General features: G+C 39.0%; 1 long non-coding RNA gene across 1 annotated transcript in view; it reads left to right on the top strand.

Moving 5' to 3' along the window:
- Positions 1-24581, top strand: part of LOC113618198 (uncharacterized) — a 632034-nt gene that overhangs the window by 15693 nt on the left and 591760 nt on the right. Inside the window, exon 2 of the long non-coding RNA XR_003431920.1 lies at positions 4160-4298. This is a non-coding gene — a long non-coding RNA (uncharacterized LOC113618198). The remainder of the gene's footprint in view (positions 1-4159; positions 4299-24581) is intronic.

Raw genomic sequence — 24581 nt, 5'->3', positions numbered from 1 at the left:
CTTCCTCACCCATCACCTTCCTCACCCATCATCCTGAAAATCAAAGCTTAGGTACTGTGTTTGACAGTTGAACCTTAGATTTTTTTATCCAAGAGATTCTTCTAAATTGGACAGATACAGAGTTTATATTGATGCTGACTGACTTATAACAGAATTAAGCTTTCACATTAGGAACTCCTAAGTCTTGGGTCACCTTGAATTTTTTGTTCTAAATTTTTTTCATTAGATAACTAGTTTCATGTTAATCATTGAGAAAGTGGTAATGTTTCTTTTGATTGAATTTGCTTTCAGTTATCACACTTGTTTACATTCAGATAACACTAAGCATGTTACAGCTGTGCAATTCTCTACCCTCTGTTAACCAGGCAGTTCTTAATCACTGTGAAAAGGAAGCAGTTGATAAATTTTCAGACAGTTTTATGTCACTGAGATGACCCTGAAACAATAAAGGTTGATTTTTATATTAATAAAACTAGAGTGAGCTCTTGCAAACTCAAACCTTGGTTTTCTGGTAAATATAAACCCATATATTTTTATATTTATAGGACTTGGCTTTAATGATATCAGGGTCTCTGTCAACCCTTAATAGTATAAAGTTAAAATTGCCTAGTTTATGTGTGTCCAAGTAGTTAAATGTGGGATGCAAAGCTAAGCAGCTTGGTTCATTGTTAGTTAAGTTGGATCTTTATACACATATGCTACAGTAAAACCAACAGTCATGCAACAAAATGAATTAAAAATTTTTTTTCAACAAATACTTACTGATGTGTTGGGGAAGCTAAAAGTGAACACTGACTGATGATAATCAATTTCTGTGGGAGTGCCAAGCAGGTAAGGTAGAAGGCATCCTGGAGGAACTAACATCTGAGATGAATCCTTTAGACTGAGTAAGTTTCAGCCATGTTAAAGGCAGGGATATGGCAGGGAGGATTTTCTAGTAAGAGGGGGCAACAGGTGCAAAGGCCTTAGAGCTTGGCTGTAGTTCATGATAGTGAAAACAGACTATTTTTGTAAGGGTCAGTAAGGTGAAGAGGAGTTGATATAAGCAGGGGTCTGATTACAGGAACATATATTGTGAGCATACAAGACTATCCTAAGAACATGGGGGAGCCACTGAAGTGTCTTTAACAGGAATAACTTGACCAGATTTGCATTTTTGATTGATTACTCTAGCTGCAGTGTGGTGAGCAGACGGAAAGGCTATGAGTAGAGGCATCAAGGTCAGTGAGGAGACAAGGAAGAGATCGTGGAGACCCAGATTGTGTGGAGACATTGAGATGGTAGGAAGTGGACAGATTTGAGAGTATTAGCAAGAATAGTGGGTCTTGGTAACTTATTGGATATTAGAAGATAAAAAACAAAGGTGACATGCCTAAGCTTTTGATGTAGACACCTAGATAGATAAGAAACAGAATTTTTTCTCTGTGGGTAGGTGATGTGAAGAAGTGACAGGTTTACTCTGGGTGATGATCCATTGGTCTTCCAATGTAACCTGAGATAGGGATTGCGGTACATGTAGACCTACTAGCACCCATTTTTTTTCACTATTGGAGAAAAGAAAAGACAATCTGGAGAGATGGAGAAAGAGAGAGAGAGGGAGGGAGGGAGGAAGGAAGGAGGGAAGGAAGAAAGGAAGGGGACCTAATGAATTTTTTTTAAAGCCTCATTTTACTAGTCGTCAGTTGGAGGTACATAAATAACATCAGATGAGTGCAGCCAGTATATTAGCGTTATCATTGCTACCAGTAGGGATTAGCCTGCATGACACAGAGAGAGGGAGTTCCTTTGTAGGTCATGCTTTGAGAAACTGCAAAAGCCATCCTGACTTCTGCTTCTTTTGAATCCTTTTGTTTGTGAAAACACCTCAGTTTGGTGAGAGGGCATTGTAGGGAACAGTTGACTTGTATGGTATGCTGGTATATATTTCAAATACTTTTAGCAATGGGAATAGTATTGCCTGTTTGGGGGTATTCTGTGATAAGTGGAGTCTCTAATTTTTTTTTAATTAAAATTTTTATTGAAGTATAATTGACTTAAAATATTACATTAGTTTCAGGTGTGCAACATAGTGATTCAGTATTTTTATACATTACAAAATGATCACCATGAGAAATATAGTTACCATCGGTCACAATACAAAGGTATTACAATATTATTTAATTTAAAAATTTTAAATTCATTCTTTTTGCGGTGCGCGGGCCTCTCACTGCTGTGGCCTCTCCTGTTGTGGAGCACAGGCTCCGGATGTGCAGGCTCAGCGGCCATGGCTCACGGGCCCATCCACTCCGCGGCATGTGGGATATTCCCAGACCGGGGCACGAACCCATGTCCCCTGCATCGGCAGGCGGACTCTCAACCACTGCACCACCAGGGAAGCCCTACAATATTATTGACTGTATTCCCCATGCAGTACATTACATCCCTCTGGCTTATTTACTTGATAACTGGAAGGTTATACCTCTCTTAATCTCCCTCACCTATTTCACTCATCCCCTCACTTCCCTCCACTGTGGCAACCACCAGTTTGTTCTCTGTATCTGTGTTTGTTTCTGTTTTGTTATGTTTATTTGTTTTAGATTCCACATATAAATGAAATCATACAGTATTTGTCTTTCTCTGTCTGACTTGTTTCACTTAGCATAATACCCTCTAGGTGCATCCATGTTGTCGCAAATGGCAAGGTTTCATTCTTTTTTATAGCTGAGTAATATTCCGTTGCATACTACATCTTCTTTATCCATTCATCTATCAATGGACACTTAGGTCCCAGCATGGCTGTCTGCATGACCTGGTGGGTCCTGGGGCTGGTACTGTCCCATTGGTGGGCAGGTAAGCCCCTAACACTGATAGGCTAGAAGGAGGACTCCAAAATGGTGCATGCCAGCACCAGTGTCTGCCTGGTAGATCAAGCTCCCAAAATTGACTGCCACCAGTGTTTATGTCCTCGGGGGAGTCTCAGTTGCCTCCCACGTCTCTAGGAAGCTTTCCAAGATTAGCAAGTTGTCTAACCCAAGCTCCTTTCAAATTACGGTCTCTGTGCTGGGACTGGGAGCATGTGAGCTTTTATGTGCCTCGAGTCTCTCATTTCCAACAGCCCTTTGGCTCTCCTGTATATAAGCCCTGCTGGCTTTCAAAGTCAGATGTTATAGGGGCTTGTCTTCCTGGTGCAGGACCCCCAAGCTGGGGAGCCTGATGTGGAGGTGGAGCTCAGATCCCTTGCTTCCTAGGGAGAACCTCCACAGTTGTGATTATCTTCCCATTTGTGGTCGCCTACCCAGGGGTGTGGGTATTGATAACATAGTGTCTCTGCCCCTCCTACCCATCTCATTGTGGTTCCTTTTTTATATCTTTAGTTGAGGAAAATCTTTTCTGCTAGTCTTCAGCTTGTTCTCATAGACAGTTGTTCTGTAAATAGTTGTAATTTTGGTGTGCCTGTGGGAGGAGGTGTGCTCAGGGCCTTCCTACTCTGCCATCTTGGCTACGCCCCAGGACTCTCATTTCTTTTTGTATGCTTAAGGAAATATGTAGGACAATTAAAAATACATTTTTAAAAGCAACAGAAATAACGCCATCACTAAAATATCTGGTAGAATTTATTACGAGAAATTGTTTCTTTCCTGTGTTGAGGAGAAAACAATATTTTCACCCTTGAGACATTTATGAGATCCATTAATTTCCCTTTGAATTTCTTTTTTGTTAATTTGTATTTTTCCAGTGTCGAAGCTGGTCAATTTGTGCTAAAGGCCTTTTCTTTTGCATTTATATTACTTGAAATATATACACCATATGCTAAAATGTTTGTGTAAAGGTTTATGATACACACATTGTCATTTTTATATGTGACTGCCATAGATTTTTATTTTCCATTTTATCAAACGCTTTTGCCTCATGTCATCCTGACCATTACCTGGCACACAAGACACAAGCAGCAATTCACAAGCATTGTAAACCTTCATAAACTACTCAGCAAGTTTCAGGGTGGGTCATCTTTCCCAGTTGAAACTTCAGGTACTTATTTTCCCTCTGGGGAACTGTAGAAGTACAATGGGACGAATAAACATGCTACTATGTGTGAAAAAGCAGGACTCTTTAGGCCTTAGCCTACTGTCTTCTGATGTCATAACTCCAGTTTTTTTTTTTTTTTTTTTTTTTTTTGCAGGTACTGAATATGTGACAGCTCTGTATCCATCTGTCTTCATTTTGGCATGTGGTCAGAGATTTTGATGCTCCTGAATGTGGGATTTGGACTGGGGATGGCTGGTCATGAGAAATAAAGAGTTTTTGGTTCCCGATTCCAAGTAAGTCACCTTCATATAATGAGAACCTATTATTTTATCCTGGGAGACATAGTCTTTACTAAATCATGGTAAAATTATGCCAAATAACACTTACCTTCATAGTCCCTCTGACCTGTTTATATTCTAACCATTCTCACTATGTTTCATTATAGTAAGTGGAGAACTGTCACTATAATTATTCTGTGCAATTTCATGATTAATGTGTACAACTAATTAAAATGATTTTATTAGACATTTTTTCCTCTAGATAAATCATTTTATTTTTTTAAGGAAAAATACTTCTAAACTGCCCTATAAAGAATATTGAGATTATTCAAAATCAAAGAACTAGATTTGTAGCCTATGTTGTTGTGTTGAAGACAGTATGTTAAATGAACTTGAAAATCTGTGATCAATTTCAGCAACTGAATTTCCTTTTTTCTTGTTTAATTGTTAGGGACAGCAGTAGAAATTTGACTTTAGAAGGGAATGAATAGCCATTTCCAGAAAGATGCTTGAGATTTAGGAATTGTTTGCATAGATGTTGTATATTAAACAGGTTAAACAAAGGTGTTCTTTTTCAAGTCTGAGAGTTTATATTCATGAATAATATTGCTTTTCTGACATTGGGCATTGCATTTAGAAAAAAATAATGTCTCTATAAACACATTTGTCAAAAAAAGGTACTTTTGTTCACAAAGATCAATATTTGTGACTGAGGCAGTGAGTCTTTTAAACATAAGTTGTTATGAGGTGATTTAAAATCCTTTAGAAGAGCAGTAGGAACTGCCTGATGCACATACCCATAACTGTGAATCTCAAGATAACATCCTACAATTATAGGAAATGCTAGGTTTCAGGGTATACCTAATAGACTTATATACTTCTCCAGGCATACTGAGCTCTGACTCTGTGCCTCAAGGTGGAGCTAGATGGAGTGTGATGGTGTGGCCACAGACAGCACTATAAAACCAAAGCACTTCTTGTAGATTTATTGCAGATCACTATCTTGTTCCCCACCTTCATCTTTTCGTGACCTCACTTTCCCACTTGTGCTTTGGTGTTTTAATAGAGGAACTAGCAGCTAACAAATTCCTGCTCTACTTTTGATACCTTCAGGGGTCCACATATTTATCTTGCCCCCCCTCACCTCCTCTGCATAATTCATTGAAACTGTTTGTTCTGTTGTGTTCCTGCCACACTACACTGGAGAAACACTTACGTCAAGTAATACATGATCCACTGGAAGTGTCTGCTCATTTCTTCAGATTCAGTTTGGGGCATCTTTTCCTTCAACCCTTCTTTGATCTCCCGAGGTTGGGGATAACTATTCCTGCCTTGGATCCCCAGAGCATGTTGTACCTGTTTCTTTCATAACCACATAACCCTTTATTGCGCTTGTCTTGTTCTTCACTCCCACTCCAGACTGCAGGTTCTTCTAGGATGGGAAGTGTGTCTCAATCATTTTTAATGCTACTGGGCCTAGCACCATGCGTAACCAGTTCAGAAGGACAAATGCATACATTTATGCTGTCTCTTTTCCTGGATAAATTATTTTAAAAAGGAAATGCTGATAGGGAGGTAGGCATATTCAGTTCATCACCAAATTCTGCCTATTTTGCCATTTAGACATGTCTTATTTCCTAGTTTTCCATCTTGTTCTCTCCACCCAAGTTCAAGTTCTCATTCTCTTTCTGTTGTATATTAAAATGGTCTCCTTACTGTACTGTATACTTACAAATTATTAGAATAAATTCATGTTGTTTGTTTTTTACAGTAATAATAATAATATTATTAATAATAATAATAATAATGACGACTGTCTCCTAATGGACTCCCTTCCCTTTAGTCTTAACTGACATTCATCCTCCAAATAGCTGGCATAATCTGAAGACATTCTTCCATAGTTTATAGGATAAATTCTAAGAGCCTAGCATGTTACACAAGACTTTTTGTGGTCTGGCCCATAATTCTCTAATTTCATCTCTTGTTATTTCCTGCTTCAGTCATACGGTACTTATATGGTCCTGTACAGGGCAGTTTCTTGCCTTTGCCTTGCTCTCAATTTTCCTGTTGCAAAAAATGCTCCTCTTCAGTCTACTTTTCTGGCAAACTCCTACTCATATGCAGTATACTGTAGAGGTTAAGAGAGAATAGGTTCATATCCTGGCTCTACCACTTGTTTATAAATGGTTTAAGTTGCTCACTTCTCTGTGCTTCAATTTTTCTCAACTGTAAATCAGGGCTAATAATAGTATCTGCCTAGTAAGTACACAAATGTAAGCTATTGTTGTTTCTTTTATTCCTTTAGACTTAACAAAGAATTCTGCTCCTCCAGGAAATCTTCCAGGATTTTCCAGGATGGATTAGCTTTCCTTCCTATGTACTCCATAACTTCTTCTGCAAGTCTCTATTCTTGGACTCACCACATTTGGTTGAAATGGTTTCTTTCTATAACTGTCTCCTCACCAGACCAGAACTACTTGAAGGAAGAAATCATGTTTTACTTAGTTTTTTATCTTCAGCACAACACTTGCTAAGTAAATGTTTGATGAATGAATGAGTTGTATAGTGGGAAGAATTCATGCTTTGGAGTCAGACAGATGTGTTCAAATCCAGTACTTACTATCTGCATCTGTAGAGAAGTAGCTTAGTTTCTTTCACACTGTTTCTTTATGTATAAACAGCGATTATACCACCCCCTCCTTTTCTTTAGATTAGTGATAGTATGTAGAGTCTACTGCAGTGCCTGAAATAATGTTGTTATTAGTATTATCTTGAAAATGTATAATAATTTTATCTCAGAGTTAGTAGGAAGATACATTTTTTTCCCCTGAAGAATCATCTTAACTCTAAAGAATATATACTCTATTGCTTGTGTTTTTCTAAAGCTCATCTCTTGTTTAATTTCCCATGAAGTATCCATGGCCTCGTGAATACCTGCATTGTCCGTAACACTCAGTGGATACTTAGCTTTTTTTCCTTGCAATTTTACCAACCTCTGTATGTTTGTTTTGTCTGTGCAAATAGATTGTAAGCCTTTTGAGGACAATAATCATATCTTACATATCATTTAGTTGTCTTCCTATCTTCCCTGTCCATTGCTCTTACCCCGTCTTCCTAACAGAGATCTCTATATAAATAACAGGTCAATAAATGTTGATCTATGATGATAGAGGACCAAGAGCAGGCAGCAGCAACTGGAATGTTTTGTCTCTGGGAAGGTGCATCTCATTTGAAGTAGAATCTCAGCCAACAGTTAATGCAAAGATTGCACTGGATGTGAAGGGGGGAACATTAAAAGAAGTATAAGATATGGTCCCTTCTCTGCAGGAACTGACAATCTATTTGGCAAGATAAAGCATGCCCAAACTGAAATGTTAAGGAGTAACACTGGACAGAATGTGATTAGGTCTACACAGTGTTCAGAGGAAGAAAAATTAGTAATTCATGCAGGTGAGGCTGAAGTCAAGAGATTGTTGGGAGACTCAAAGGCAAAAAAGGCAAAACCTCATGGATATTTGAATACCTGTGATGTGCCAGACATTGTGATGAATCTGTGTTGTGCGTGTGTGTGTTTGTATGTGTGTGTGTGCCTGCACATGTGATAGGAACTTTATATTCATTCATTCATTCATTCAGTAAACATTTTTTTAAATTGTAGTAAACAACACAGAACATAAAATTTACCATTGTATCTGTTTAAGTGTACAGTTCAGTAGTGTTAAATGTATTCACATTGCTGTGCAACAGATTTCCGGAACTTGTTACATCTTGCAGAACTGAAACTCTATACCAACTAAACAACAACTCCCCATTTCTTCCCTCTCCTTGAACTTGTGTGGTTTTTTCTAATTCCTACAACAAAATTTGAGATAATGTTAGGGATTCCATTCCACAAGGAATTAAGTGAGGCTTAGAGGTTTAAGAAAATTTCCCCAGGTCTTAGAGTTAATAAAGGTAGAACCGCATGAGCCATGGTCCGGAAGGGAATGAACTATTAGGAACCCACAATTTTAGCCAAGATTGTGGAAGAGCTATATTTTGATTTTTTGTAAGAGTTGGTTTTTATGGGCCATTCAGGGCCACGGTGGATCTTGCCTCTAAAATGTGCCATAACGCATCTGATACTGCTCTGCTTTCAGTAATTCTACCTAGGCCTTAGGTGTCTGATGTCTGGAATGTTGCTGAGGAAAATGGCTGCTGGATAGAGAACATCAGGAAAATGATAGTGAGTTCCTATGTCTGCTTTTTGGGCATGTGATCCTCCTGGCCACAAGGTATTGAAGACAATTCTTTGGGGTGAAAGGTGTTGGATCAAGTATGAAACATTGCTAGAACTGTTTGCGAAGTGGAAAGAAGGAACTTGAATGTGTCTTAATGGAAAGCCAGCCTATTGGATTGATGGTGGCAAGGGCAAGGAAGTGTGTAGGTGATATTTTTTGCCAGATTTTCAGGATGACAGGTAGGAATGGAAGTGAAAATACAACAGCCAAAATATGGTCCCCAACTTAGAAGATTTCCCTGTTGATTGAGGCCTTATAAATAGACTTTTCCTGCTGAGATATATTCTGGCAATAGATTAGGCCACACATGGGGTTCTACAATGTAGTTGTTTAAGGAAGGCACCGGAGGTGGCAGATGTACTTGGAAGGATGAATCAGGAGTGGAAACCATTAATTGTGAAAAAATGCATTTTATTTTTCAGGCACTATGTGAAGTACTTTATATATATTTTGTCTAATTCTCAAAACATCTTCTTGTGGTAGGCATTATTGTCCTTATTTGACAAACTGTGTCTCCAAAAGGTAAATAATTTGCGCTAGATTGCTGGGATGGTTATTTAAACTATCATCTCTCAGTTTCAAAGCCACTCTTCTATACTTTGCTTTTTGATACTGGGGCTGGGCATCTGCAAATCACATTTCTGCTTTGTCAATTGGTTTAACTCTGTCATTGGAGGTGCTAGAGGGAGACTGCAAGCAGGAGGAAGTAGATGGAACATGCTTCTTCCTCTTTGCTCTTATTTTCTGTTTTTCTTCCTATTTGTTTTCTATTGGCTTTTTTTTCCCCCGTGAGTGTCACCCCAGCAGTGCTTCTTTACCTCTGTAGCAGCAGTTTGTTCCAATAGCAGCAGTTGAGTCCAATTTGCGGTTTTTTCCCAACACCCATAGAGCCAACCCTTAAAGACCCCAGTAGCAGCTGGATAGCTCCCCATTTTCAGAGTTCTGGGACATCTCCTCCCCAGGTCTGGGATGCCTCCTACTTCTGAGCTCAGGGACCTAGCACCATCTGAGTATCTCCTCTTCTCAGAAATCTGAGTTTCAACACCATGGGGTCTGTCCTCCAGGCTTCTAACTGTTAATAATTCCCAGTTCTTCCTTTATTTCCCCAAACTCAGTGATGGCAGTTGCATCTTGCAGTTACTATCTCTGTGATAACTTAGAGTTCTCTTTTTGTCTTTTCAATAGCTAATTAACAACTTTTACTGAATTAACAATTCTTTTTTGTACAGTATAGTGATTCACGATTTTTAAAGTTTATATTCCATTTATAGTTCTTATAAAATATTGTCTATATTCCCCATGTTGTACAATATATCTTGGTAGCTTATTTTATACATAAATAGTTTGTACCTCTTAATCCGCTACCCTTTTATTGCCTCTCCCCGATTCCCTCTTCTCACTGGTAACCACTAGTTTGTTCTCCACATCTGTGAGTCTGATTCTTTTTTGTTATATTCACTAGCTTGTTGAAAGACAAACACTATATGATATCAGTTATATGTGGAATCTAAAAAATACAACAAACTAGTGAATATAACAATTCTTTATATTACTTTCTGTTTAAATAAATGATGTGATTTCAGTCTCTTGGTTGGATCATGAAACAAGTATATAACTACTCATCATCATCATCACCTTGTCCTCCATTTATTATTTAATATATGTTTATAAGGTCATAGAACTACATTTCTTTTCTTGCTACTGATCTGGCTGCCTGTGGGCTGGAGCAGAATTTTTCATGGGCACAGGCAGTTCAATCTTGCTGACACTGGTAGTGTCCAACAGCCCTGTCTTGATGAAGTTTTTTAACCTAAATATTCACCACTACTCAAGCCCCGAAGCAATTCCAGCAAAGCTCTTCACAAGGGCAGGGATGATGCTTGTTTTTCCCTGTTGAATCCATAGGGCCAGGAACAGTGTCTAGCAATGTTTTGTAGGTGTTTAGTATGAATTTGTGAACAAAGGATTGGATAAATGAATGAATGAATGAATGAATGAGCAAGGCTCAGCTAGAACTTTGTCTTTTCTAGTGGATAGATTCTAGAAATTGACTTCCTGGATTTCTGACTTTATACCTGATTTACACTTCTGTTTCCATCTGGAACCCAGGATGTTTGACTGAGGCATGACTGCCATTCTAGAATTTGTCCATCTCACACTTCTTCCTTTCACTATTTACACCTTTGAGCTAGTGGCTGGGGATTTACTTCCAACCAGGTGGATCTTCCTTGAATCATGGTGTTGCTATGGTCTCTGCCTGCTGCTGGGCTCCACTTGAAATGTCTCTGTGGAAGTAACCTCACCCTGAGCACTGGGGCAGTCCTCTTTGTCATTAGGATTTGCGTAGTAGCCAACCTCTCATGCTGTATACTTCCAGCTGCGTGAGCTCTATCTGCCCCTGTCCCAACCCCAGCCTCTTGCCCACTCTTACCCGCCCTGGGATCCTGGCCCATGCTCTTCTCACTGCGTACCTTTGGAGATTCTACATGTCATGTGGTTAAGCCTCTACAGTTTAGGATGTTTATATTTCAGATATTTTTTTCACTGGTGCTTATTATATGCAGCACAAGCCAAGAAAACACTTTCTCCTTAACCTCACCTCAGAGGTGAAATAAAATTCACTTTTGTGTTTAAATGTTTCCCGGTCACTTTTATGCTTGAATAAACTTTTCCTGGGTATATGACTATTAAAGCAAGGGTACATTAATATACATCCCTATGTTTATATTTAAACATGACTTAATATTATTTCCCCTCAAATTGGGGTCAAACATGATTTTGTGTAAGATTTAAAAATGAATATCTCATGTTTTGTCTTCACTTTTTATTGTTTCTACTGTTTTTACTTTATCATGCAGAGAAGAACCATTCATGGATGGTTCTTCTTGGTATCACGTTGCTGACTTCTTTCTGGTTTTGTCTTCTCTACCTGTAATATCAGAGAGTGGTAGAAATTTCTGCATGACTCAGAATGTTAGAAAGCCTCATATCATAGTAATACAACATAACAGCATATCCTGAGCAGATTTTTCTTTTAATAATCAGAGTTCTGGTTGTCAGGTTGTACTAGAAAGCTTTTCAGGGTGGGATGCCTTTGAAGTAACCACACAACTGCTTCTCCTCTCTTTCCTCTGTGATTACTGTTGTTTTGGAATGAATAAATAGATGATTGATTTCATGGCCAGATGCAACAATGAGACCTCACAGAACAGAGTTAGTTGGAACACAGAAGTGGAGTAGAACCACAAGGTTCTACCCACAAGAGCAGATAGGGGAAGATATTAGCAGGAAATTACCCAATGAAATCTCAACAAATAGATTATGGTTAGCTGGGAAGTGTGTAGCAGGTAGTGGGGACCCAACAGTGAGGTCTGGAGAATAGGCACTACTGCCTAAGAAAACTGTGGAATGGTAGGAATACAAGAGACCTAGGTCCTGGAACAAAGTTTGAAATCAGGGATTTAAGAGCTCAAATTCATACAGACTGACTCAGTGCTGGGTCACTGAGCTATGGCCTAAGGCTCTGTAAGTCTTTTTACCAGTAACTGGAACAAGCAATCATGAACAATAATTTAGGAGTTAAGTGGGATACATAGTGAGTTGGGTCTGATTTCCCTGTGTGTAAAATTTAGAAATGGTAACATTGCCATTGGGCAAGGGTTAGATACTGCTTAGGATTAGGACAAAGGACTAAGACAGTAGTAATCCTCCTCCAGATAATATCCCTTGCACTTTTGTTCTCATTGTCGTCTGGGTGATTCTGTGATGTATTGGGATGAGGAAATAATTAGTCAGAAGGGATCTTGGAAGTCATTGTAATAAAATATTTGTGAATATCAGGTTGGGTCTGGGGTACCACTTGACTCCTGAAGTGTGGATGATGGTTAATTCTATATCTTAAGTTTCTGTAATCCACAGGTTCTCAACCAGTTGTGATTTTACCCTTTCCTCCCCCTATCTAGAACATCTGTCAGTGTCTGGAGACATTTTTGTTTGTCATGACTAAGGGAGGAGAAAAGGGAGCTGCTGTTACTCCATCTAGTGGGGAGAGGCCAGGGATGCTGTAAACTATCCTACAATGCACAGGAGCTCCTGACGACAAAGAATTATCCAGTCCAAATGTCAGTAGTACCGAGGTTGAGAAACTGCTGTAAACCAAATGAGCTCTGTCATTCTTTTTATTATCTTAGGATTCTTTGTCACTATGGACATATTTCTTAGGCAGTTGTAATACCCCCTACAATTTTTAAAAAATTTATTTTGAATGTCACAGAATCATCTTTCAGCACACAGTTATCTACTTGTTTTCCACAGATGAGCATTCTCAAGCTATGGTCCCTCTGTGTTTATATTTGTATGTGCGTAATTCATAGTGGTGGGACAAGATGAAACTGCAGACCTTCATAGACAGACATTCACAAGGGATTAACACATGACCTTGACTTTTTTATTGACCTTGACTTTTGAGGCTTTCACCACCTGAGCTACTCAATGAAATAGGTACTCTATATAGAGATGAAAAATGGTTCTCTTTTTTTTCTCTAAGTTTGAAGCTGCAGTGTGACCTAATATTTGTTTTAATGCTGATGAGTTCTTTCAGCGCAGTCAAAAGCAACAAAACCTGGAGTGAAATCCTATTATTCTTGTAAACTCATGTGCATATTCTCCCCTCATCCAGAAATAACTTAGAGACTTGGCCTGGATTTTTTAGTGTCTGTATACCCTGGGCTACCAATAAAATGTATGCTGACTGACCAGAGTGGAGGGACCTTTGTTAATCTTTTAATCAGCTGGGTTTACTTAGGTCTACTTGATTTTTTCAGAGGAAGTTTTCAGTAATGGGGAATTTCTGTGCACCTTTAATCCTGGGTTATTGAGGGGCTAGATGAGTTCATTCCCTCTTTTGGTGTTCAGGTGCCTTATATGTATCTAACATATAGAATCATAGATTTGAAAGAGCCCTGACAGGGGTTGGTAAGCTACTGCACAAAGCCAAATCTGTCCTGCTGCTTGCTTGTTTTTGAAAATAACATTTTATTGGAACACAGAAATGCCCATACATTTACGTATTATATATGGCTGCTCTTGCATTGAAACTGCAGAGTTGATTGGTTGCTACAGAGACTGTATGGCCCTCAAAGCGTAAAATACTTATTATCTGTCTCTTTACAGAACAAATTTGTTGATCCCAACACAATCCAACTTTCTGATTTTACAGATGAAGAAACTGATCTTAGAGATATTGACTAGCCCAAGGTCAGAATTGAGGTTTTAAAGCATGATAAATACGTTTTGAGGGAGGATGATGAATATCAGACCAGTGACAAACTATGTTCTAAAAGCAAAATGAGGGAAAAAATAAATATGCTATAGGTCATTTACCTAAAGACGAAAAAACCTGGCTTGATTGATTTATTTCCCCCCACAGAATCGATTGGTCGTCTTTGTGTCATGCAGATACAGCTGAAGTAAGACTTGAGTGAAGTGATATCACAATTTTATGCAGTTAGGTCCCTGTTTTCCAAAGAATAGCAGCATATTTATTGGTCAGCCTCCTGTGTCTCAGTATTATATTCCTCAAAAGTTGAATTATTGATGGTAAGTCAGGGAAGACATTTTGGTAATTGCTGAAATCCTGAATGTATTAAGACTGACTAAGTGTTCCTGTGTTCTGCTGTGGCACCAGCTGACAGTGATGAAATCTATAGAAGTAGGACACATTTCCATAACATGAATATTCAGGGTTGGTGATGCAAGAATTATTATTAAACCACTGAGAAGGAACACGTTCTCCTTATTATTTGATTGAATACTAAACGTTGCCTTTTTAAAATAATTCAGTATGAATACTTTGATAATGAGGAAAGAGAGATGCATGGGAAAAAAAATCTCATACAATTTTCTCCTGATACGTAAGAAGGAAATTAAGTTAAAACATATAGCATGTCTAGAGGAACTATTTTGGAATCATTAGCTATATATATATATATATATATTTTTTTTTTTTCTTTTTTGCGGACCTCTCACTGTTGTGGCCTCTACCGTTGGGGAGCACAGGCTCCGTACGCGCAGGCTCAGCGGCCATGGCTCACGGGCCCAGCCGCTCCGCGGCATGTGGGATCCTTCCAGACTGGGGCACAAACCCGCGTCCCCTGCATTGGCAGGCGGATGCTCAACCACTGCGCCACCAGGGAAGCCCCATTAGCTATATTTTATCTAAATCTGTCTTACAAATATTGAAGTATAATGCAGTAGAAGTCAAAATAGAGTTTGATTTAAATGATTTATATAAAAATAGAATATGTAAAGAAGCATGCTTAACCATAAATAAAGACCCCTGAAAATAAGTAAAATGCCTATTACAAATGACAATAATTATCACCTAAACAGTATTTGTTAGATATTGGACATTACTACATTTCTGAGAAAAGATATTTGCTTTTCTGTAAATGAAACAGTTTATACTTTTCAAAGGGCCTTAGCACCTCTAAGAATCCTGAGTATACAGCTGAAGTGCCACCATATATGAAGTACATCTGGTTCTTCATAGCAAGGATTTTATGTAATAGAAAATAAAGGAAACTGATTTCATTCATTTACCCTTCAAACATGAATTGAGCCTCTACAGTGTGCGAGGCGGTGCACCAAGCTCTGGTCCCACACAAATAAAATATACACAGAGTCCCTGTCCTCTAAAAACCCATGACTTGGAGAAGGGTGCAAGCAAATAAATCGTTTCTACAAAGAGCGATATGTGATACTTATTCTGTAACGGAGATAAGCTCAGGAGTCTGTTGTGCCCAATTTACCTCCGCTTTTACTAGTTTCTCATTATTTATTCTAGCTCTTTTCCCCTAATTAGTTTCCATGGGTTTGTCCCTTAGGCCAAGATTGGGTTTGGTACCCTTCTATTTTTCTCTTTCTACCGCCTCCTCCTGCCTTGAGGGTTTCAACTCTACCCTGATTGTTACAAATTGGGTTGTGTTTCCCCTTGACTGCCCTCCCCAAACTCTCCCTACCTCACTGCCTTGGACTTTAGATTTTCCACTTCCTCCATCTTCTCTTCCTCTTTTCCCTCACCAAAACTAAGCTATCTAATGCTCCATTACTGAGGTTCACTCTGTTAACTAGTAAATTAAGTAAGTATTCTATTAATTCATCTATTAGGTGTTCCTATCAGGTATAAGCAAATATATCTCAGAATCTATGTAGCATTTCTAAATAGGAATTCTTGATGACCACAAATCCTTTATCCAAAGGGAGTGGAGGGAAGTGAGGCTAAAGTTTCAGGCATTGTCTTCAAAAGGTGGAAGGACATTTTTTTGTTTCTTAGATCACACTATGTAGGTAAAAGGTAAACAAATACGAGACTTGGTGAATCAAGGTTAGTGAGAGACTAGAACGCCATAGATGTTTCACAGGCAGTTCTTTTTAGCACAATGGCCACTCATCCCATACTTTTTTCTTCCCCAGTTTCTTAAAAATATACCAGCTCTGTATGGGGCATGGCAGCATGATGTATTGTGAAGAGATGTGGATTTAGTGTTTCAACAGTGCTCAAATCAGACTCAGTTTCTGCAAAAATACAAATGCATGTGCAAACACTTAACGTGTGGTGTGGCTTCAGATGTCAGTATATGTGTTCAGCCCAATATATGTGTTACTTTTTTCATTATTTTTTACCCCTTCCTTTCTTTACTAAGAGGGATAATAAGCAGCAGCTATTTGCACAAGTCTGAGTAAAGAAGCTTTGTAGAGAAAGCAAAAAGTTTTTCTGGAACTGACCTCCGCAGGGCAAATTCGGAAACTGGCAGATCTACATTATTTATTTTTTTCAAAGAGAGAACTGCATCATAATCACACTCCTGGATGTATGGTGTGAATGAGTGACAGCTGAATACCTCAGTCAGGTTGAGATGGCAACCGGAAATGAGTGCCTCTGAGGGAAGGGGCAGGGACCTCCTCCAAGGTTGCACAGAAGCAAGACAGCAGGCGGCATTGCAGGGAAGGCAACTGCTGGGAGATGAGCTATTATGGGATGCCTCTCTCTGAGATAGGGTAACAGGGTGTATATGCTTCAAGATGCTGATCCTATTCAGTGAGCCACTCTGGAAACTCTGGTTTTGACCTCATTTTTTAGGCTTTTAAAAAGCAACACCCTGAAGATAATTTGTTTGTTTTGTTTTGCTTTAATGACTTATAACATTACAACATAGTTTAAGTGCAAGAGAGTTTAGAAAACATTTAGAGAAATGGAAAGTCACCGATGTAAGCAAAGTTGAAAAGGAAACACGAGTCTTCTGTTAATTTTACCAACAGGACTCAGGGCAGAACTGGCTGAACTTTTTGACAGAAGGAGTAGGGCATTGCTGGAAGGTATTTCGTGGCCCTGGCTGAGATAGTGAGGGTAGGGTGTGAGCCAGGAACTGTTATCCTTACTGGGAAGAGGGGAAGAATGTCTGAAACCACTTCTTTATTGAGCAGAGTGTCGGAGATAGAAACAAAAAGAACCAAATTAAACTCAGTCATTACAAAGCATCTTCTTTATCTCTGCAGGCCCACAGCAGAGTTGGGGTAGGGGTGGTCCTGGGGATGAATGGCTATTGTCCAAGATACCGTGGTGGGACGGCTATGGAAAGATGACATCAGCAGTGATTTCAGGAATAAGTATATTAATTGTGAGTATTTGGACACTACCTGAGTCACTTGTGAGACCAGGAGGACACACTGGATAACCTTAAGGGATCTGAAAGTCAAAAAAAGGGCTAGGAAATGGGCCGGAGAATGGTATAACCTATGATGTAGTCATGAGCCCAAAATGGGAAGACAAATAGGAAGCAAAATATGTGGGGGAGGAGCAGGTGCTGGGATTAGAGGCATTTCTAGGATAACTTCCAAAGGGTAGAGATGTGCCAACAGTAGCTTGATGATAATCAAGTATTTTGTCAGGGCAGCTTGGTTCTTTCTCTGGTAACCCACCCCCAAAACTGCTGTTCCATCAAAACTATAGCTTCTTTGGTCTAGGAGTTTCCTGAATCTGTCTTGAGAGGTAATAATACCTTTTGGGTAAACTGGAGACTTCACCAGAGCCACATGGGAGCTGACTCTAAAGAGTCTCCATGATAACTGCTATTGGTCACATTCCTTATGTCTGGGCTCATATATAGAGAGTTTAGATTGGGTCTCTTTTCTGTCTTTTCAAGGAATGGAAATCATAACTGCGTATTTCATTTTTTGTTACTGTAAGTGATTATATCACAGGATTAAACAAAAATGACCAGAAAAAATGACCTTTCAGAGCATTTGTTTCTTGATGTTCAATGTAGCCAACCTTATTAAGGACAGTATATCAATAGTATTGTTCTAATTTGTAGCAAAATTAAAATAATATTTCTGCCTCATGTAAGAATATATAAAATAAAAAATTGTCATTTTCTGGTATAAATGCAGTGATAGAATATGTAGGAACTTGTGATAACTTACTGTTTTTTAAAGGATGGAATTCAGTTTTTTGGTCCTGAATTAGAGTTGTGATTTGCTAAGTTTATTGTAAAAAAAAAATGAACTCATTAATCTAGAGCTAGAAGCAATCAGTGAGGCAGATAAGGAAGTTTCTCTGAGTAACACTGCTAGAATGTGTCTCAGTATAGAGACTGTGAAGTCAGGGGGAGGCATAAGGAAGCCCAGTAAGAAGAATCTAGACTAGGAGAGGGATGGAGTGGGCTGACCCCGAGGACCAAACACTTCTATCATTCTTATTAGGGAGGAAATGCAATATTTCAAAAAACTCTTCTAAAGGAGAGGAATAGCTATATCTTCTAGGGCAACCTTCTCTCATAAGATATGCTTGTGTCCTACTGCTGGGTCCTGTTTGCCTTCTATTGAATTGCTCTCCTCAGGCATGTTCAATACTATACCCAGAAGAAGACTGGTCATACAGGGAAGAGTGACTGTTTGGAGGGACTTGGGTCTCATCTGGAGAGTGAGATCATTTAACGTGCGCTTCAGCACATTCTTGCCAATGACAATGGATGAAAATTGCTCTTCATGTTGATCTTTGGAACTTCATAGGAGCAGAGCAGCATCCCAACATGAAGAGGATTTTTGACACCAGTGACTTTCTCACTTTTTTAAAATGAATGAATGAATGAATTTATTTATTTTTGGCTGTGTTGGGTCTTCGTTGCTGCACGCGGGCTTTTCTCTAGTTGCAGCGAGTGGAGGCTATTCTTCGTTGCAGGCTTCTCATTGCAGTGGCTTCTCTTTGTTGGGGAGCATGGGCTCTAGGCAGGCGGGCTTCAGTAGTTGAGGCCCGCAGACTTAGTTGCTCCGCAGCATGTGGGATCTTCCTGGACTAGGGCTCGAACCCATGTCCCCTGCATTGGCAGGTGGATTCTTAACCGCTGCACCACCAGGGAAGTCCCAGAGTTTTTCATTTTTACTTCTTATTCGTTTACTAGGACTGCCATAACAAAATACCACAGATCGGGTGGCTTAAACAACAGAAATTAATTTTCTCACAGTTTTGGAGGCTGGAAGTCCAAGATCAAGGTGCCAGCCAGTTTGGTTTCTCCTGAGGCCTCTCACCTTGGTTTGCAGATGGCCTTCGTCTTGCTGTGATCTCACATGACCTTTCTTTATGCATGTGCCTCCCTGGGGTCTCTTCCTCTTGTAAAGACACCTGTCCTATTGAATTAGAGCCCCACCCATATGACATCATTTAACCTTAATTACTTCTTCAAAGTCCTTGTTTCAAATACAGGAGTTAGGGTATAAACATTTGTGGAGGAGACAAGTTAATCCATAACACTTCTCATGCAGCTTCTGTTGGTGGAGAACGTCAGTAGAGATGTAGCATAAGCAAAAAATAAATACGATTTTTTCTGAGCCTCTGAGATTTTAGGATTGCTTGCTAATTCAGAACAACACAGTCTATTCAGATTAATAACTGTGGTTTATATTTTCTCTGAATTGAGCAGCAGCATATTTTTCCATTTAACAAGACAGGACAACTTTTAGTAGTTCCTGTGCTGCTATGCCCCTGCATATAATCAGGTATACTAGACTCCCCAGAAAGGATGCTTGAGTATGGTGACATTTAGGTGAGAAGCACCAGGTGGCATTGCAACATTACTTAACAACCATTTATTGAGCACCCACTATGCCAGGCCTTAGAGGTACAGTATAATAACTAAGACACTATATCCTTCCCACCCCAGATAGACCAGGGAAGGAGAGATAGTAAACAAACACATAATTTTATTAAAATGTAGGTAACTGCTAATAAAGGACTCTATTTCAGTTTTTATCTTTTCATTTTTGGCTTCAAAGATGACTGGTTTCCTGTAAATCAAATCTGGTGTATCTGGAAGTTAGGACACAGGCAAACACTGAAAGGGTAGCGTGGTAGGTAGGATGACTGTGAAATTGTTTCAGCTCTTTGTGGTCAGAGTTGAGAGTCATCAGCATAGAGACAATAATTGAAGTTGTGAGAATGGATGAGATCACTCATGTTGGCTGAGACTAATGAGTGAGAAGAAAAGAGGAACTAGAGCAGGAGCCTGAGAACACCACCATTTAAAGAACAGATAGAGAACAAGGTACTTTGAAAATGACTGAGACAGGACCTCTTGGAGAGGTAGGAAAAAAGCCAAGAAAGTAGTACTACAAAGTCAGTAGTACTGCAAAGTCAGAGAACATTTTCAGGAGTAGGAGGGAGTAGACAGTCCTGCTAATAGTTAAGTAACTTGAGAACTAAAATATATACACGGGATTTAGCAATAAGAGGTCAGTCATTGGTGAGTTTAATAAAAATGGTTTTAATTGCACGGTGAAGATAAAACCAGATCCAGTAGGTTGAAGTATGAATGAGAGTTGAGGAAATGGCCACGGGAATGTACACATCTCTTTTCAAAAATGTGGCTGTGAGAGGTACGAGGCAGAGTGATAGGAAGAAATAGAAATGGGAAGGTTAAGGGCAGGTTTTAATGTTTTAAATTAGGAGAAGCAATTACAAATTATGATGAGAAGGGACAAGAGAACACAAAATGTTAAAGATACAGAGAAGAAGGAGTAGTTTATAGAGCTGAGTCCTGAGATATCAGGGGCAGAGGAGGGAGGGTAAATGTTAGTCAGGAAGGAGGACTTCTCTTGTTATAGGAGGGAAGGATGAGTAGGTGGATGAAGGAAAGTTTATAGATTTGTAGCAGGAAAGTGAAGGAATTTATGTCTGGTGGTGTGGTAATCATTAGTACTTCTGCCAGTTATTTCTGGTTTCTCCAGCAGGCATTTTGGGATTTCTGCCTTCATGGAGTGATCATGAGTCTTGCTTTGGTCATTAAAATGTGTGCAAAATCTTCTAGGTTGAAACTGCTAGAGCCAGTGGGTGATTTATCACACTCTCTCCTTTTCCCTTTGCCAGTGTGATTAAGAACATTCCAAAGAGTGGCTGCTCTATTAGCCAGCATTCTAGTGAGGACAGCACAGAGCAGACCCAGGTGATGTACAGTGAATGGGTAGCATGAGTGAAGAATAAATCTTGATTTTTTTTTTTGGAGCTACCAAGATTTTAGGATTGACTGTTGATGCAGTGTAACCTAGTCTATTGGAACTATAATTGCGGCGTGTATTTTCTTTGAGAAGCGAGAAGGGAAATCCTTCTAAGATGAGCCCTGAAGTGAAATTATTTTTTTTAAAGTCTATCTAGTTTATCAATCACATTTATCAATTTTATACAATTGGTTGAAAACAGAAGAAATGACTGACATGTTCATTTATTTCAGGATTTTAATTTTTTTTCACATAGAAGCAGTAAAGACTCACAGTTATAATATCACAAAACCACTTTTTTGAAATATGCAGAATAGGTATATTGTATTGAATAGTTTTAAAAAAGTAAAGGGCAAGCAGGCCATGAAGGAAATGCAGGAAGGAAGGAAGGAAATGCAGGAAGGAAAGCTTCATTGCTAAACACTTACTTTAGAATATCCCCTTTCTAAATTATCATAGAATGAAAAGATAAAAGCATGATATGGAGAGATATACAAAATGAGGGACTTGTGGGTTCCTGAAAACATCAAGAAGACTTGCTTTTCTACCAAAACATCAAGGCACAGTTAGGAATTTAAGGACAGAAAAAGATGGTAGAAAACCAGATCTCGATTCATGGTAAAAGTATGTGAAAGCTAGTGGTTTTATAAAATCCTTTCAACAGATAACTAGTGTCCAGTTAAAAACAATTTCAATACATAGGGCTTCATATACATATATTTACATGAATATGTGTATATATTATATATAAAAAACACAAAAATAGAAACACACATTTATATATAGTTTAAAGAGGGTAGATAGTTTTCAATGCAAACCTTATAACAACAATTTGATAAGAGGCTTTATTGTCTTTGTTCCACTTTAGTTTAACAGCATTTAAAAAAATTCCTAAGTGAATGGCTTTGCAAGATGGAGGAGGAAAAAAAATTCTCTTTTACCTTAAACTCAGTCATCACCCAGAATCATGCTTGTGTATATTTAATTGCTCAGATTGTTTAAAAACAAATGAAAAAAAGAATAATGCATCATCATTTATTCTTCCAATTTCTTACCTCCGATGAAGTTCTAGGCCAAGATACTGCTACAGCTTAGATCCTCAGAGATGTTTCGGGATGAATTTGGGTAGGTTCAGAGTTTCACTGAAGCTGGAATCCATAACAATATGCTCAAAAAATAGGAATAGATAAACAAGTCAGTTTATCTGAAAAGAAATATGTTTTATTCTAAATAATTTAGAAATATCCCATATAGCTACAAAAATTATGGAAAATGATGGTGAACCTCAGTAGAGAATGGAAATGCCAGGGTGTCCTGCTTGTGTTTTAGTGGGGCAGTTGGTATTTGGCTTATCCAGCTTTTATTTGGTGAAGGTTCATAGTTATTAAAAATTGAGACAAAAGAAAAATAAATGAATCAGCAGCAACAGAAAATGCAGCTCTATCTTAACACAGAAAGTCGTTGGTCCCATATTTCTAAGTCAAAAGGTGTTGTGGGCTTCATAGTTGCCTTGAGCAGTGTTCTCTTCACATACTTTCTTCCATGTGTATGATTCATCCATAGGCTATAAACAAGATGGTGGCTACAGTTCCTGGCTTTACAATCAATCACCTAGGGAAAAATTCCAAGGAAAAAGAGGAAATGCTTGTGTATCATGGTCATATGACACTGAATCAGTAATAAAGGCTAGGAAAAGTGAATGTTCTGTTTGGTTTAAGCCATATACAGTCATAGTGGGATTGAGTCATATCTGTTGTTTGTGGAAGAGCTAACTGACAGAAGCGAGGAAGTAGAGAATGAAGGTTGGTTACAGTCAGGCAACAGTAGTATCTGTAACATTGGTTTTTATGATTGACACAACCTCTGTTTCTTTCTCTGCCTGTGACACAATCTCTGTTTCTTTCTCTGCCTGTGGTAGGATTTGCTATAGCAAATTTAAGGTGTTATTCTAGCAGCTGAATCCTGCTAGAGGGTCAAGTCAGTGATATAATTGGGGTCCCTTAGAGAGACTAATTTATATGAATGTACTTAACTTTATTGCTAAGGAATGCATTTCTCAGTCCTTCCCCCTCTCTAAGTGCTCAAAGTTATTTGCTCCAAAGGGAACTTTCATAAGTAGTTAATGAAGTTTCAGTGCCTGCACTACAGGGTATTTGGTGATTGGGAAATCTTCACATTTATCCCAAACTCTCTCTCAGCTCTCTGTCATTAAAGGCATCTCCTCATTGGTCAGGTTATCTCCACTGATATTGATCTTGCTGCATCTATTTACAGACCTACCCCTGTCTCACTGTGAAAATGGAAGGCTGTGGAGAATGCAGTACAACCCCTTTCATTCCTCTATTTCACACACACATATAATGCTTTTTCTTGTGGGGATCAGTGAGTTTAGAGCAGTGGTCCCCAACTGTTTTGGCACCAGGGACTGGTTTCATGGAAAACAATTTTTCCATGGACAGGGGTTGAGGAGGTTGGAGGGGTGATGGTTCAGGCAGTAATGCGAGCGATGGGGGGGATGGTTCAGCAGGCAGTAATGTGAGCGATTGTTCAGGCGGTAATGGGAGCGATGGGGAGCAATAGGGAGCAGCAGATGAAGCTTCACTCACTCGCTTGCCCGCCGCTCACCTCCTGCTGTGTGGCCCGGTTCCTAACAGGCCGCGGACTGCTAATCGGTCCGTGGTTGGGGGCTGGGGACTCCTGGTTTAGAGCATCACAGAACCAAGTGGGTTATATATTATTTGGGGCATAATTTTGTTGCCTTATCATTTTTTCATTGCTTTTACTAAGGTTACCCTTTTCACACCCACCAGGACTTGACATTTACACCTCACCTATAGTACCATTTTGCTGTCATGTGTGGAAAGTCTGTGTGGATCAGACACGTCCCTATCATTGTTTCATATCTTCTCAGCTTTACCTCTGAATCTAACCATAGCCATGGAGAACAGTTCTAATCAGACAACCATAGCCATGGAGAACAGTTCTAATCAGACTTCCATTTTTTTTTTTTTTAAATTTTGCCAGTGCCTCATCACAAGCATGAACTGTGCATCTCCTGATTTCTGCCTTGAGGCTTCTCTTAGTCCATATGGTGGACACCTGGGGGACACATTGGCACTCATGCACATGCAGAGAAATTAATGCCGTATCAGGCAAATCTCAATCAATAGGTTCTGGGATGTGATGGTTAAGTATTTATCCCTTTCATCCCTTGGGTAAACAGTTTTAAGGTTCATTCCAAATAATACCTTGAAGATCCTGGCAGAATTAAACATTTATTACCTACAGTGTTGGTCAGCTCAATAAAGTTTTTTTTTTAAAGATTTTAAAAAATTGAGGCAAAATTTACATAAAACTTCACAAATCTTAGATGTATAGCTTTATGAATTTTTACATTGTATACATGCATGTAGCTACTACCAAGTTCAAGATATAGAATATTTTGAGCACCTCAGAATGCTAGCTTGTG

This window comes from Aethalodelphis obliquidens, unplaced genomic scaffold (assembly GCF_003676395.1).
Source record: "Aethalodelphis obliquidens isolate GAN/ISIS:26980383/991018 unplaced genomic scaffold, ASM367639v1 scaffold5, whole genome shotgun sequence".
Lineage (NCBI taxonomy): Eukaryota > Metazoa > Chordata > Mammalia > Artiodactyla > Delphinidae > Aethalodelphis > Aethalodelphis obliquidens.
The sequence above is the reverse complement of the archived record's forward strand: the minus strand, read 5'-3'. Positions and strand labels throughout refer to the sequence as shown.